We start from the raw sequence: 12,206 nt of genomic DNA on the forward strand, positions 1-12,206 counted from the left end.
GGTAGAGCAGAGAGCATGTGGGCACATGAAATTGGGAGAAAACTGGCCAATTAAATTGAGAAAATGAAACAGGATGGGCAATAACCCTTTTTATCAGGTCTTGAAGGACATAGAGTATTTCTTGGCTGTGTGATCTTGAGCAAGTTGCTTAACCTCTCTGTGTCACTGTTCACTTAGCTGTGGCACGGAGATAATAGTAGTATATATCTTATCAGGTTGTTATGAGGCACCACTAGTTAGTTACTACATATAATATACCTAGCATGGTTTCTGGTAGAGTAGTAGGCACTCAATTCACATGCACGCTATTGCTATTACTTTTGTTGTTGGGTTCTGGACTGGGAGTTTCCATGCAGATTTTCATCTTGACTCTGTTACTAACTTTCTTTGTGACCTTAAGCAGGTCATTTCCCCTTTCTGGGTCTCAAGTTCACTATCTACAAAGCTAAAGGCCCATTCAAGCTCACATATTTTAGAATCTATACTCCTTGGAAAGACAGCTTTTAAGCAAAGCCCTCCAGCTCTCCTCCCCGCCCCTCCCCACTTCTCCCCAAACCTGCACCTGTCTGAAGATGTCACCAGCACCCCTGCATCTCAAGATGGAAAGTTGGGACCGTTTCAGACCTAGTTTGGAAGGCTACCATTTCCCAGATGGAAAATACATCTGTTGGCTTCTTCCCTGAGGATGCTTTAAGCCAAATTGTCCAAATCCTTGCTTGGCCACTGACCAACTGCTTGACATCCCTGAGCCCCAGATTCCTCTTCTGTAAAGTGGGGATAATAGTGACAGCTGTCTCATATAGTTATTGTGAAGAGTAAATGTGACATTGCAATTAAAGTGCTTAGTACCGTGCCTATTTCAAAATAAAATGCTCAGCAAATATCAATCCCTTTGTGAATGCTATGCTCATCATCATGTTCATCACCATTTCCTCCTTTCCTGTCCTGGTTCTCAGGTGCAAGCAGCAAGTAGTCTGGAAACATAGCCTCCTCCTGCACTGCTCTTGGGAGCTGTCTGTTTTGCTGCCCTCCATGTGAACATGTGCCCACACATATATACACATGCACACTCTCATGTATACTCATCCACACATCCCTCCCTTGACCACTTGGCTCTCAGAGCACCTAGACTGGCTGTCCTGTGGGGTGAGGGCAAAGGCAAGTTGCTGGTGTGCAGCTTCTGGCCTGAACACAATGATTTGCAGGCCAAACTGGGCTATTTCTGCAGGTTCACCAGCAATTTAGGCTGCTCACTAAACACAGCCTCCAAGTCAGGAGTCGGGTAAACTGTGTGCTCAGACCCATATTTAAGATCATCCTTGGACTGCAGTTGGCAGTCAGAAAACCGAGTGTATAATTTTCGATTAGTGCATTGCAAGCTTCCAGGTTTGTCTAGGCTACAACAATCTCTTCTAGAATGTGTTTTGTGACTGGCTGTAGCCTAAAAACAAATTCTGGACATTTGCAACGAAGAAAAAATATTTTATATGTGAGGATTTCTGAGCACCTCCTCTCTGTGCTCCTGGCATATATAGCCTTGTTGTGGGAATAGTGCCCCCTTCCAATCCACACTAGGGGTCCCCCACCCTGTTCTTCTATGACTAAGGTGCCCTCTCTTCTTGCTTCACTAGGGCACATCCTCCTCTTCCTTTGGGCCTGGCTTCATTTACAACGCTGTTTTATCTTGCTTTGAACTCCCAAATGACCATCCTTTTGTGCATATACCAATTTCCACATTCTTTAAATCAACAATCACCACAATAGCAACAGTAATAATGATGATACTTAGTTAGTGGCCGCTGTCTATACAGCAAGCACTGTGCTAGAAGCCTTATGCACATTAATTCACTGAATTGCAAAGCAGTCCTTGAGGGCCAGGCACTACAAATATTCCCACCTTGCTGCTAAGGAAATGAGGATTAGAGAAATGAACTAACTTGGCTGAACTCTCTCATAGTGACTAGTAATCTTGAACTTGAACCATACAAGTCTGATGCCAGAATCCAGATTCTTAACTTCCACGTGTTACTTACTGTCTTAATAACACGTGGTCTTTGACGATAATCTTCAAATCTTGGCTTGTGACCCATGAAGTCATTTTAGTGAATCACACACCCTTTAAAATTGATTACACTAGGCTACAGCAAGAACTATCAAAGTGCATCATCCACATTAAGGACAAGCATTTTTTCACGATGCTTTTTAGTTCTACACGTACATGTATGTACTTGTTTACAACGTAAAGTGTATATCCTAAGTTTAGTCAGAATCAAAACCAGTTTGAAAGTCTCTGGTCTTTGGAGTCCTTCAGGGAAAACGCTGGATATTTTCCTTTAAGGTCCCGCCCTCTCTCTTCCCTACCTTTCCTGAATATAATAATTTTAACAGTAATGATTTCTCATGGCTCTGATGGGTGTGAAATTGCTTAGCAAATCATAAAATCGTAAGAAATTCCAAGTTGATTTTTACTTTTGCTGAGTGGTTTTGTTCACATATCTGGGAGTGGATGGTGAGGGATAGGGGCTATCATCTGCGACTATCATCACGGGCTCCAGAGAATCTCCCATTTCACTGCCCTGTGGCTACTGTAGCTTGCTGGGGTACCATTTCTTCCAATTAGTAGCTCAAAGCCCAGAGGTTAGTTGCCTAGGTGAAAGGGATGGAAAAGTCCTTTGGGAAGTGTTTCCAAGAGGATTTAGCCCTCTAAGCCTTTTCTCAGGCATTGGAGGGCTAACCAGGGCCTAAATTCACCCATCCCAGCAGCTGGCTGGCAGCTTTCTGGAGAGAGGTAGGGCAAGAGTCTGCTGATCTTGCTCTCAAGATCTTTGCTGGCTGTCCTTTCACAGGTCAAAGAAGAGCTTCGGGACTTGATTCCTAAGCAATCTCAGACTTCACCATTAGTGCCAAGAATCACAACGTCCTATGGGTTTACACAGGGTCTTTCTTCTAACAAGTTTAAAGTAATTTCTTGGATGTTGGCCTCATTTTTTCCAAGGTCATTGTGGAAGGTGTGGTTTTGCTGCCAGTTCTTGATACTGGGGTGGTAAAAGGCCTTGATTACCAGTAGATGGTGTGGGCTGGGGTTGAATTTGACTATAGCTTAGCTTTCCAAATCTTCTCATCTGATTTCTGCTTTTTCAACTCTGTTTTTATTATCACCTCCCTAAAGATCCTTTTAAGACAATTTTCTCTACTTGTCTTCCACCCTCCCTGACACCCATGAAAATGTTAATACCATAGATACACTGAACATTTATTTACATGCTGTGTGTATCTCTGTGCCCCTTGGGGGTGATTTTGCCCAGTTGAGAATGAATGTTCTAGAGACATAGTGTTGGTAGGACCTAGCTTTTGAGGTGTCAGCTCCTTGTCTGTGTAATAGTACAGGATAACAAGAGTAGCTCCTCATGGTGTTGCCTTAAGGACAGAAGGCCGTACCGCAAATAATGTGCTTAGCACTATGCTTGGCACCAAGTAAGCACTAATAAGTGCTATCTCATTACTAATTAGTAATAATCATAGCAGTTAATGTGTTTTGAGGAATTATTGTAAGATGGAATTTAGAGCTTTTCATAAATTCAGTGATTTAGTTCTCATAGCAACTCTGTGAAGTAGGGATTACTATTGTCATTTTATAAATAAGAAAATTGGGGCCCAGACAACTTGACTTATCCAAGATCTCAGAGCCAGTAAGTGATGAAGACAATATTTGATTCTAGGGAGTATGGTCCCTAAATTTACACTCTTTATCATGAGGCTGTGTGTATTAGTCATGTAAGCATAATGTTAGTATAAACATCAGGATTAGTCTTTCAACCTTTTCAACAACGGCAAGTGGCCTCATTGGTACTGTGGCTTTAAATAGGTTCTGGCCATGTAGTCATCTCAGGACTTTAAATGAATTTTTCTGATTCTTCCATTCTAGGCAGAACTGGCTGAATTACTGATAAGGATCAGTTATTTGAGTACCCACTTCCCAGCCTAGGAAAACTACCCAGGTATCCTCTACAATGATTACTCTCTCTTTGGAATCAAGATGGCACCAAGTGTGGGCTGCTGCTGTGGAGATGTGTGTTGCTATGGCAGCAGCTCATGCCTCCTTCCTACCCTCTCAGAGGTGCTCTGACACAGGCAGCAGTTTCTATGGTAACAAGCTGAATGGAGGGTCCATGAAGAAAGGACTGTGTGTGTTCTGACACGGGGGGAATTGAAAATGAATCCTGGGCATTTGGAGGGCTACCCTGTCACATGTCAAAGGCAAACAACATCATCACTGCAGGAATGGTCCCAAGAAGTTGAGTATTAGAAATATCAGGGTTTCTTAGCTTATTCTCCTTACAAGTTCACCCTTTGCCTTTATAAGGACAATTTAAGAGTTCAGAAAATAAGATGAAGAGGAGGAAATTGTAGCTGAGAGTGAATTCTCAGGGGTGCATAATTAAATTACTATGCAGGCAACAGACCCACAAATAAACTTTTAAACATGGTTCCAAACCCTTCAGAGAAGTTTCAAAGGATGAAGGGATCACTGCTCTGTCCTATTTGAAGCTGTTCAATGCCCAGCTGCAGAAAATCCTTGCCACTGATTGACAGCCTCCACCCTGCAGGCTGCCAGAGCCCCTTCAGAGCCTACATATTTCCTGCTGCCAATAAGGCAGGGCTGCTCCACTCCCCTCCCTGGGGCCATGGCTAGCTGCACCCTGAGATCAGGCCACATATCAACACTCACTTTGTCCTTTGCATGCTTTCAAGGTAACAGGAGGTGTGGGAGGAGAGCCAAATTTGTGTCAGCCCAGTATTCTAAGAGCGTGCTCAGCAAGGAGAGACCATTTGGCAGTGCCAACTGTTTTTGCATTTCTTCCTGGTTCAGCATATGAGATACATGATGGGACAAGCCCCTAATGCTTATTAAGAGCTTACTATGTGTTAGGCGCCATTCTAAGCAATTGACATCTATTGACTCGTTTAATTTTCCCAACAACCTGGTGAGATAAATAGTATTATTATCCCCATTTTACAGATGAGGAAATAAGCATAGAGAGTTTGAGGAACTTACTCAAGCTCTCACACTTAGTAAATAGCAGAACTAGGATTCAAACCACACATTAGGACCCTGAATTTAGGTGGTAGCCATGGGAAGAAGCCAAGTTAGTATTTTCACTGAAAGCTGGGCAGAAAGTGAGTTTGCTGTCAGAAGAGGTGGGAACCAGAGTTGGGCCCTTTCAGTGACAGAAATCCACTCAGAGAGTCTTAAGGAACAAAAGAATTTTAGATGATCAGAATACTAAGATGTCTGGGGTGCACAAACCTCAAGTATAATGAATCCAACAGGTGTTCAGTCCCTTAGCCTAACCTAGGCTCCTCTCTATTTGTTCATTCTCAGACTCTCCCTAGGTGATGGCAAGGATGGCTGTTGGCAGCCTCAGATCGACATATTGACATCCTGCCAGCTTAGAGGTCATGGATAAAACAGTGACCTATCCCCCATCATTCTAGCCAAATCTTGGATTTGACGATGTTAATGTGATTGGTCACATGCCAAACTTCAAACCAATCATTTGGTTGATGCTATATTCACATTGGTCAAACCTGGGTGAGTGTGTCCAACTCTGTCACAGTGTAAAGGTAGGAAGAAGTGATGTGTTTGTAAGGCGAGTTTCCAGTAGAAAATCAAGGTGCTCTGGGCAGCAGAAAAGGGGATGGACATGAGACTGGCAAAAACAGCAGTTGTTCTTAACCCTTGCTCTCAAGTGTATACAGAGGCATGGTGACCAGACACTCGGCAACCAAATCCTCTATCCACAACTTCTGTCCACTTTGATTCCCCAGCTTTATAAGGCACATATATGAACCAATCTGTTCTCTCCCCAAAAGAAGTGGCCAGCCAGTGGCAGCTGTGTCAAGCTGGTCTCTGCCAGGCATTTCCCCTTTGCACTTGAGAGGACACCCTGCACTCTGATACCAGCTCTCCCCCACCTGCTCTTGCACTACCTCATTACCTTTGCTTTCTGGGTTTCTCTTCTGCCCCTTTCCACATTCACCTCACTTGGACTCTTTAATCAGAAATGCTTCAAATTTTTCAACTTTCTCTTTCTGCCCATCATTTTCCTGGCATTTTCCCACTGTCATTAAAAACCAAAGCCTTGGCTTCTCCACTGCCTTCTGAGCTCTTCCTCAGCCTGGCACAAAAGAGCCCAGAAGTTTTTCTTGGTGGCTTTCTGAGCATTTTGAACATGAGCTTCTGGGAAGTGAGATTCTGGGGACTAAAGCATCTCTTGCTGGGGTTTCTGTTGCTGAAAGAGGGTAGCTAAGAGGTCTGGGAAGCCAAGTTTGATTTTCCTCTTACACGTAGGCACTTCCTTAAGGTTCAGGCCAAGCCATCCCTTAGTGTATATTTACTTCATTCTATTAATTAATTAATTAATTAATTAATTTCATTCTTTGTTATCCCTTGTTTCTCTGAATTCCCACACAATCTCATGATTACTTTGGCTCCTAGGACCTATCTCCCTCTGTGGCTCCTAGAGTCCAAAGATAATGGAAATTAAGGCACATTTGTGTGCTGCAGAATCTTTGGAAATTTTATTATCTACAATATCCTTCATTTTGAGGGAAAGAGAGAATATTCAGAAATAAAGCTGGCTCTGAAAGACCACAGGACAAGAGGGGACTGTGATGGACTGAATGTTTGCCCCCCACCCCAAATTCTTATGTTAAGGCCCTAACCCAAAATGTGATGGTATTTAGATGTGGGTCCTTTGGGAAGTCATTAGGTTTAGATGAGGTCATGAGGGCAGTGCTCTCATGATGGGATTAGTGCCTCTTATAAGAAAAGGAAGAGACAGAAGAGCTCTTTCTCTCTCCATGAGAGTGCACTGAGGAAAGGCCTGGTGAGCACACAAAGAAAAGGTAGCCATTTACAAACCAGAATCTTGAATTTCCCAGCCTCCAGACTGGGAGAAATAAGTTTCTGTTGTTTAACCCATACCCTGTATTGTATTTTGTTATAGCAGCCTGAGCAGACTAAGACAGGAGTATTAGTAGCAGAAGCTAGCTTGCTCCTTTGTTCAGAGAACTCAGATTATGACCAAACTTCTTGGAGCTCAGTGACAAACTTCCAGTTTAATTTTTTGAGTTCATGTACTGAATGAGAGAGAAATGTAAATTTATTACTTTTCCCACATAAGGTAGTCATTAGTGCTATTTATTAGACATTGTCCATTCTCCTGATACAATGTAGGAATTGCACTGCATTACCCCCTTGGAGTTAGGTGTGCACATGTGACATTCTTTTGTTAATAAAACATGTATCATCTCTTTCAGATAAATGCTGTAAGAGTCAGTGTGTGATTGATCATATTCTCTTTTCCTCTCTTTCTCTCTACCACAAGAACCAGTATTTAGATCCAGGCTGCTCCGTCAGCCTGGGTCTTGGGATGAGGAGCCATGAAACAGACTTCCCTCTCCTCCAATCTGCCATGGACATGTGTCACAAATGCCATGTAAACCTATATCATTATACATCACAGAGATTGGGAGTCTTTTACTACTGTCGCTTACCCAGTCTGATCTGGTGGTCAAATCCTATTACAAGAGGACTATATGTGAATCAAGGCCTGAAGGCACAGTTGTTAAATGGATATTTCCCAACTTCATTAGCCTAAAATACCCTCTTCTCTACTTACCAACTCTTCACATGGCTTAGTTTTTTTATCTTTCAGGTCTTAGTACAAATGTCATCTTTTCAGAGCAACTCCTCAACCAGAATGTGTTAAGAAGCTCCTCTCAGTATTTTCATACCTTCATCCTTCATAGGGCTTGTCAAACTGATATAATCTTGTTTATTTGCTTCTCTACCAGAATAAAAGTTCCTTGAAGGAAAGGACCATATCTTGTGCCATTGCATCCTCAGTCCTTAGAATCATGTCTGGCACAGAAATTCCATAAAATTTTTTGAATGAATGAATAAGTGAGTGGGAAAGAAAGTAACAAAAAAATCCTCTCTCTCTCTCTCTCTCTCTCGATATATATATATATATATATATATCCTTAAGAGTCATTTTGGCTTAAGATGCTTCTTGACAAATGAGAGCTTGGCAAAGTTTGAAACTCTTCTCTCTCTTTCAACCTGAGGTACTATTTTTATATTGGACCTCAGTAAAACTGGAATACTTCCAAAAGCAAAAATGAACTATTGGACTTAATCAAGATAAAAATCTTCTGCACAGCAAAAGAAACAGTCAACAAAACTAAGAGACAACCTACAGAATGGGAGAAGATATTTGCAAATGACCTATCAGATAAAGGGCTAGTCTTCAAGAACTATAAAGAACTTATCAAACTCAACAGCAAAGAAACAAACAATCCAATCATGAAATGGGCTGAAGACATGATCAGAAATTTCTCCAAAGAAGACATACACATGGCAACAAGCACATGAAAAAATGCTCCGCATTACTTGCCATCAGGGAAATACAGATCAAAACCACAATGAGATACCACCTCACAGCAGTGATAATGGTAAAAATTAACAAGACAGGAAACAACAAATGATGGAGAGGATGGAGAAAGGGGAACTCTCTTGCACCGTTGGTGGGAATGTGAACTGGTACAGCCACTCTGGAGAACTGTGTGGAGGTTCCTCAAAAAGTTAAAAATAGAGCTACCCTACGACCCAGCAATTGCACTACTGGGTATTTACCCCAAAGAAACTGATGTAGTGAAACACCAAGACACCTGCACCCCAATGTTCATAGCAGCAATGTCCACAATAGTCAAACTGTGGAAGGAGCCATGATGTCCTTTGACAGATGAATAAAGAGGATGTGGTATAAATATACAATGGAATATTACTCAGCCATCAAAAAAGACAAATACCCACCATTTTGCTTCCATGTAGATGGAACTGGAGGGTATTTTGCTGAGTGAAATAAGTCAATAGGAGAAAGACAATCATCATATGGTTAGACTCATATGTGGAATATAAGAAATAGTGAAAGGGATTATAACGGAAAGGAGGGGAACTGAGCAGGAAAAATTAGAGAGTGAGACAAACCATGAGAGACTCCTAACTCTGGGAAACAAAAAGAGGGTTGCAGAAGGGGAAGTGGGTGGGGGATGGGGTAGCTGGGTGATGTGTGCTGAGTAGGGTACTTGATGGGATGAGCACTGGGTGTTATACTAAATGTTGGCAAATTGTATTTGAATTCTAAAAAACTGGAATACTTCATGAAAATGTTTCAATAGCAGTTAATTGCTCCAAGTCCTCCGCAGTGAACTCACTGTTCTCATGTTATTTTCTCTGAAAGGCTGCCCTGATCTCCAGTGGGCTGATTATCTGCTTCACTGGGCAACCACAAATCTCTACCACTATAGCTTAGCACACTTTATTGTGGTATATTAGGTGTCTATGGCCCTTAGATCATCAGTCCCTTGAATACAAGGACTGAATCTTTGTGCCAAACTTCCGGGGGCTCCCACAAGTCCTATAAAAGGGGCTTAGGAAATATTTATTGAAGGAATGAACTGTCTTCTATTGCCTGCAATTATTCTCCACGTTAGGTTAGTCATTCTAGTAGGTTTGGAGTACAGTTGCTGGAGGACAGTAATTTGTTTTCTCCGTGAGTCTTCTTTGTTTCAAGAATGTAGTAAATGTTCAATAAATATAGTCTGATTTTTTTCCCCCTTTGTCTGGGCCCACTGTTTTTTGCTCTTCCCATTGCACACAGAAACAAATATTCGCAGAAGGAGCTGGTAAGCTTCCTATAAACCCCATGAACAGGGTCTCTGGTCTTCTTCGAGGAAAGATTAAGTTGAGGAAAGGAGGCAGCTATCATAGATAGGTAATACCTACCTAATTGTGGCTTTATTTCCAAAATTTCTAAATCACACATTATTACACTGAATAAATATTTTTATGTCACATTCAGGTGCATGAGGTAATTTTGGAATTAAAGTTCAGATGCCAAATAAACATTAACCGAGTAAGTGAACAAATGGCAAATATTAAGATGACATGCAGATTTAAAGCTGTCTCATACCCAAGGCATCAAGAAAATCCAAACACTTGGAAAGGAATATCTTAATTTTCTAAAACTCTTCTGTAACATCAAAATATTCTTCAAACAAAATCTGAGACAAACTGATTCTCTCCTTTGGTTTGAGATCTTATTGTGAAGTCTTTAAAAGTTCTTATAAGATGTCAGAATGATCCTGGTCCCTTCTGTCATGATATTATAGTCAAACATTCAGTACACTCAAATGGCACCTCACAGATGGGTGCCTGGCTCAGCAGCAACCCAGTGTTCGTGTTTTCCTCACAGATGAATACCTTCGTGCTCTGCACAATGTAGACTTCTGGCCACAGGATCATCTCTTGTCTGATGCAATCCCTGCTCTAACTGAACCAGTGGGAGAGAGAAACATGTAAATGAGTACTGGTAACTAGAACATCAAACTTGTTATTCTCCTCCTATCAAAGGAGGCTACAAGGTTCAGTGGGCACCAATGAGGAAATGGTTAATTATCTGCTTACAGTCAAGGAAGGTTTTGAAAGATGTTTAAGCTGAACTTTGAATGACTAATAGGAGAGGACATTCTAGCTTGTGAAGACATGATTGCAAAAACAGCAGATGGTTCAGCATTGCTGAAGAACAATGCATTTCCATGTTGTCTTCAATGGTCTTGCTAGTATATAGCATCAAGTACACATACTCATCTATGTGCACACATGCACGATCATGCACACACAAACACACTTGATGGCACTAACCTAAAATGCATTTTGTGTGCTTCTTGTGGTCCAGGAAGTCTGTTTCAAAGGTTTAAGACTCACATGTAAGTGTGCACACACATGAGCCTAGCATGTGCCCCTCTCAAGTGCCTAAATTGCCAGCTGCATTCATTCTGTCTATGTAACCAAAAGGAAAAAAACAAGAATAGACCTGGATCATGGTCTAGAGAAATATTGGGGAATTATTTCAACAAATACAATAGTTATGGAATCCCTGGAATAATCCTTTGGTTTTGTTGTTCTTGTTAAATTTAACACCTGCTCCCCCTCGCCCCCCCCCGACATCTTTTTGCTCAATCAAGTAATGTAGCGATGTCAGCTGCCAGTATCAGATCTTTCTCAGCTACTTGAAGGACAAAAAAAGCTACCTCTATCATTCTCTTCTTAGAAATAATGGTTATAAGAACTATCATAGCACATGTTTTACCTGACCAATGATCAGGGGTCATTTTGAACAACAGCTTTATGGTTTTTCATATAAACTCACACCCTTTAAAAGGATGAAAACTGCCAGGGTCAGTGATACAGAGTTGTATGTCACATCAGCATCCAAACAAGAGGTTCTGGACTCCTTTTTCTCAGCTTTGCTCTTGGTAGGCTAACACCATGAAAGTCTAGAAAGGTAAAATGGAAAGATGGTAGTGAGAGCCCACAGGCTGAAAGCCATCTTGGTTAATGGGCATGGTGTTCCTGTTGTAATACTATCATTTTGGTTAGAGGTAATAATACTTACCTTGTTTAAATACCAGGTACTTAATATTGTTTTTAGAAAATCCATAAGTAGAAAGTGAACCAGTATGGTCTGGAGAGAAGGAAGTTACTCAAATATCAAGATTTAAACCTTGTTTCAGGCAAGGGACAAAAAGAGTGGCATGACATGAACAGCCTCCCAATATCTCTATCTCACTGGACACCTGCTGAGTTTTAAACACCCACCAATATGACCAATTGGACTACAAGGACTTGTTTACAGATTTCTTCTCTTGAAAGTTAACTGAGTAGGGTTCATAATCTGGTGAATAACCATGTCTTCTCTTATTCCCAAGAATAGAGAAGGATCTGAGGAATGGAATGGACATTTAGGAGAATGTCTAGAGGTCAAAGGGTGACAGAATGGGCTTTAGGAGAGCATACCAGGGTGTTCATGAAAGGGCAATGCCAAAGGGAGTTATGGGCTCGTGACTGAGACATATCTTGCCTATTTCATAACATTGTCCAAGCCCATTTCCTAGGATTTTTTAAAAGCAGATTATGTATTTCTATCATTTCTTTCGAGTCTTTAAAAACTCCTTCCAGACCAATTGGCCCTCCTGAATAGATGAATCACATTTTCCCCAAAGTGGTTACAGATGAAATCTAGTGTATGTATAGGTCCTTCGAAATAAGAAAAAGAAGAAAGAAGAAGAAGAAGAAG

Source organism: Canis aureus, chromosome 5, assembly GCF_053574225.1.
Source record: "Canis aureus isolate CA01 chromosome 5, VMU_Caureus_v.1.0, whole genome shotgun sequence".
Classification (NCBI taxonomy): Eukaryota; Metazoa; Chordata; class Mammalia; order Carnivora; family Canidae; genus Canis; species Canis aureus.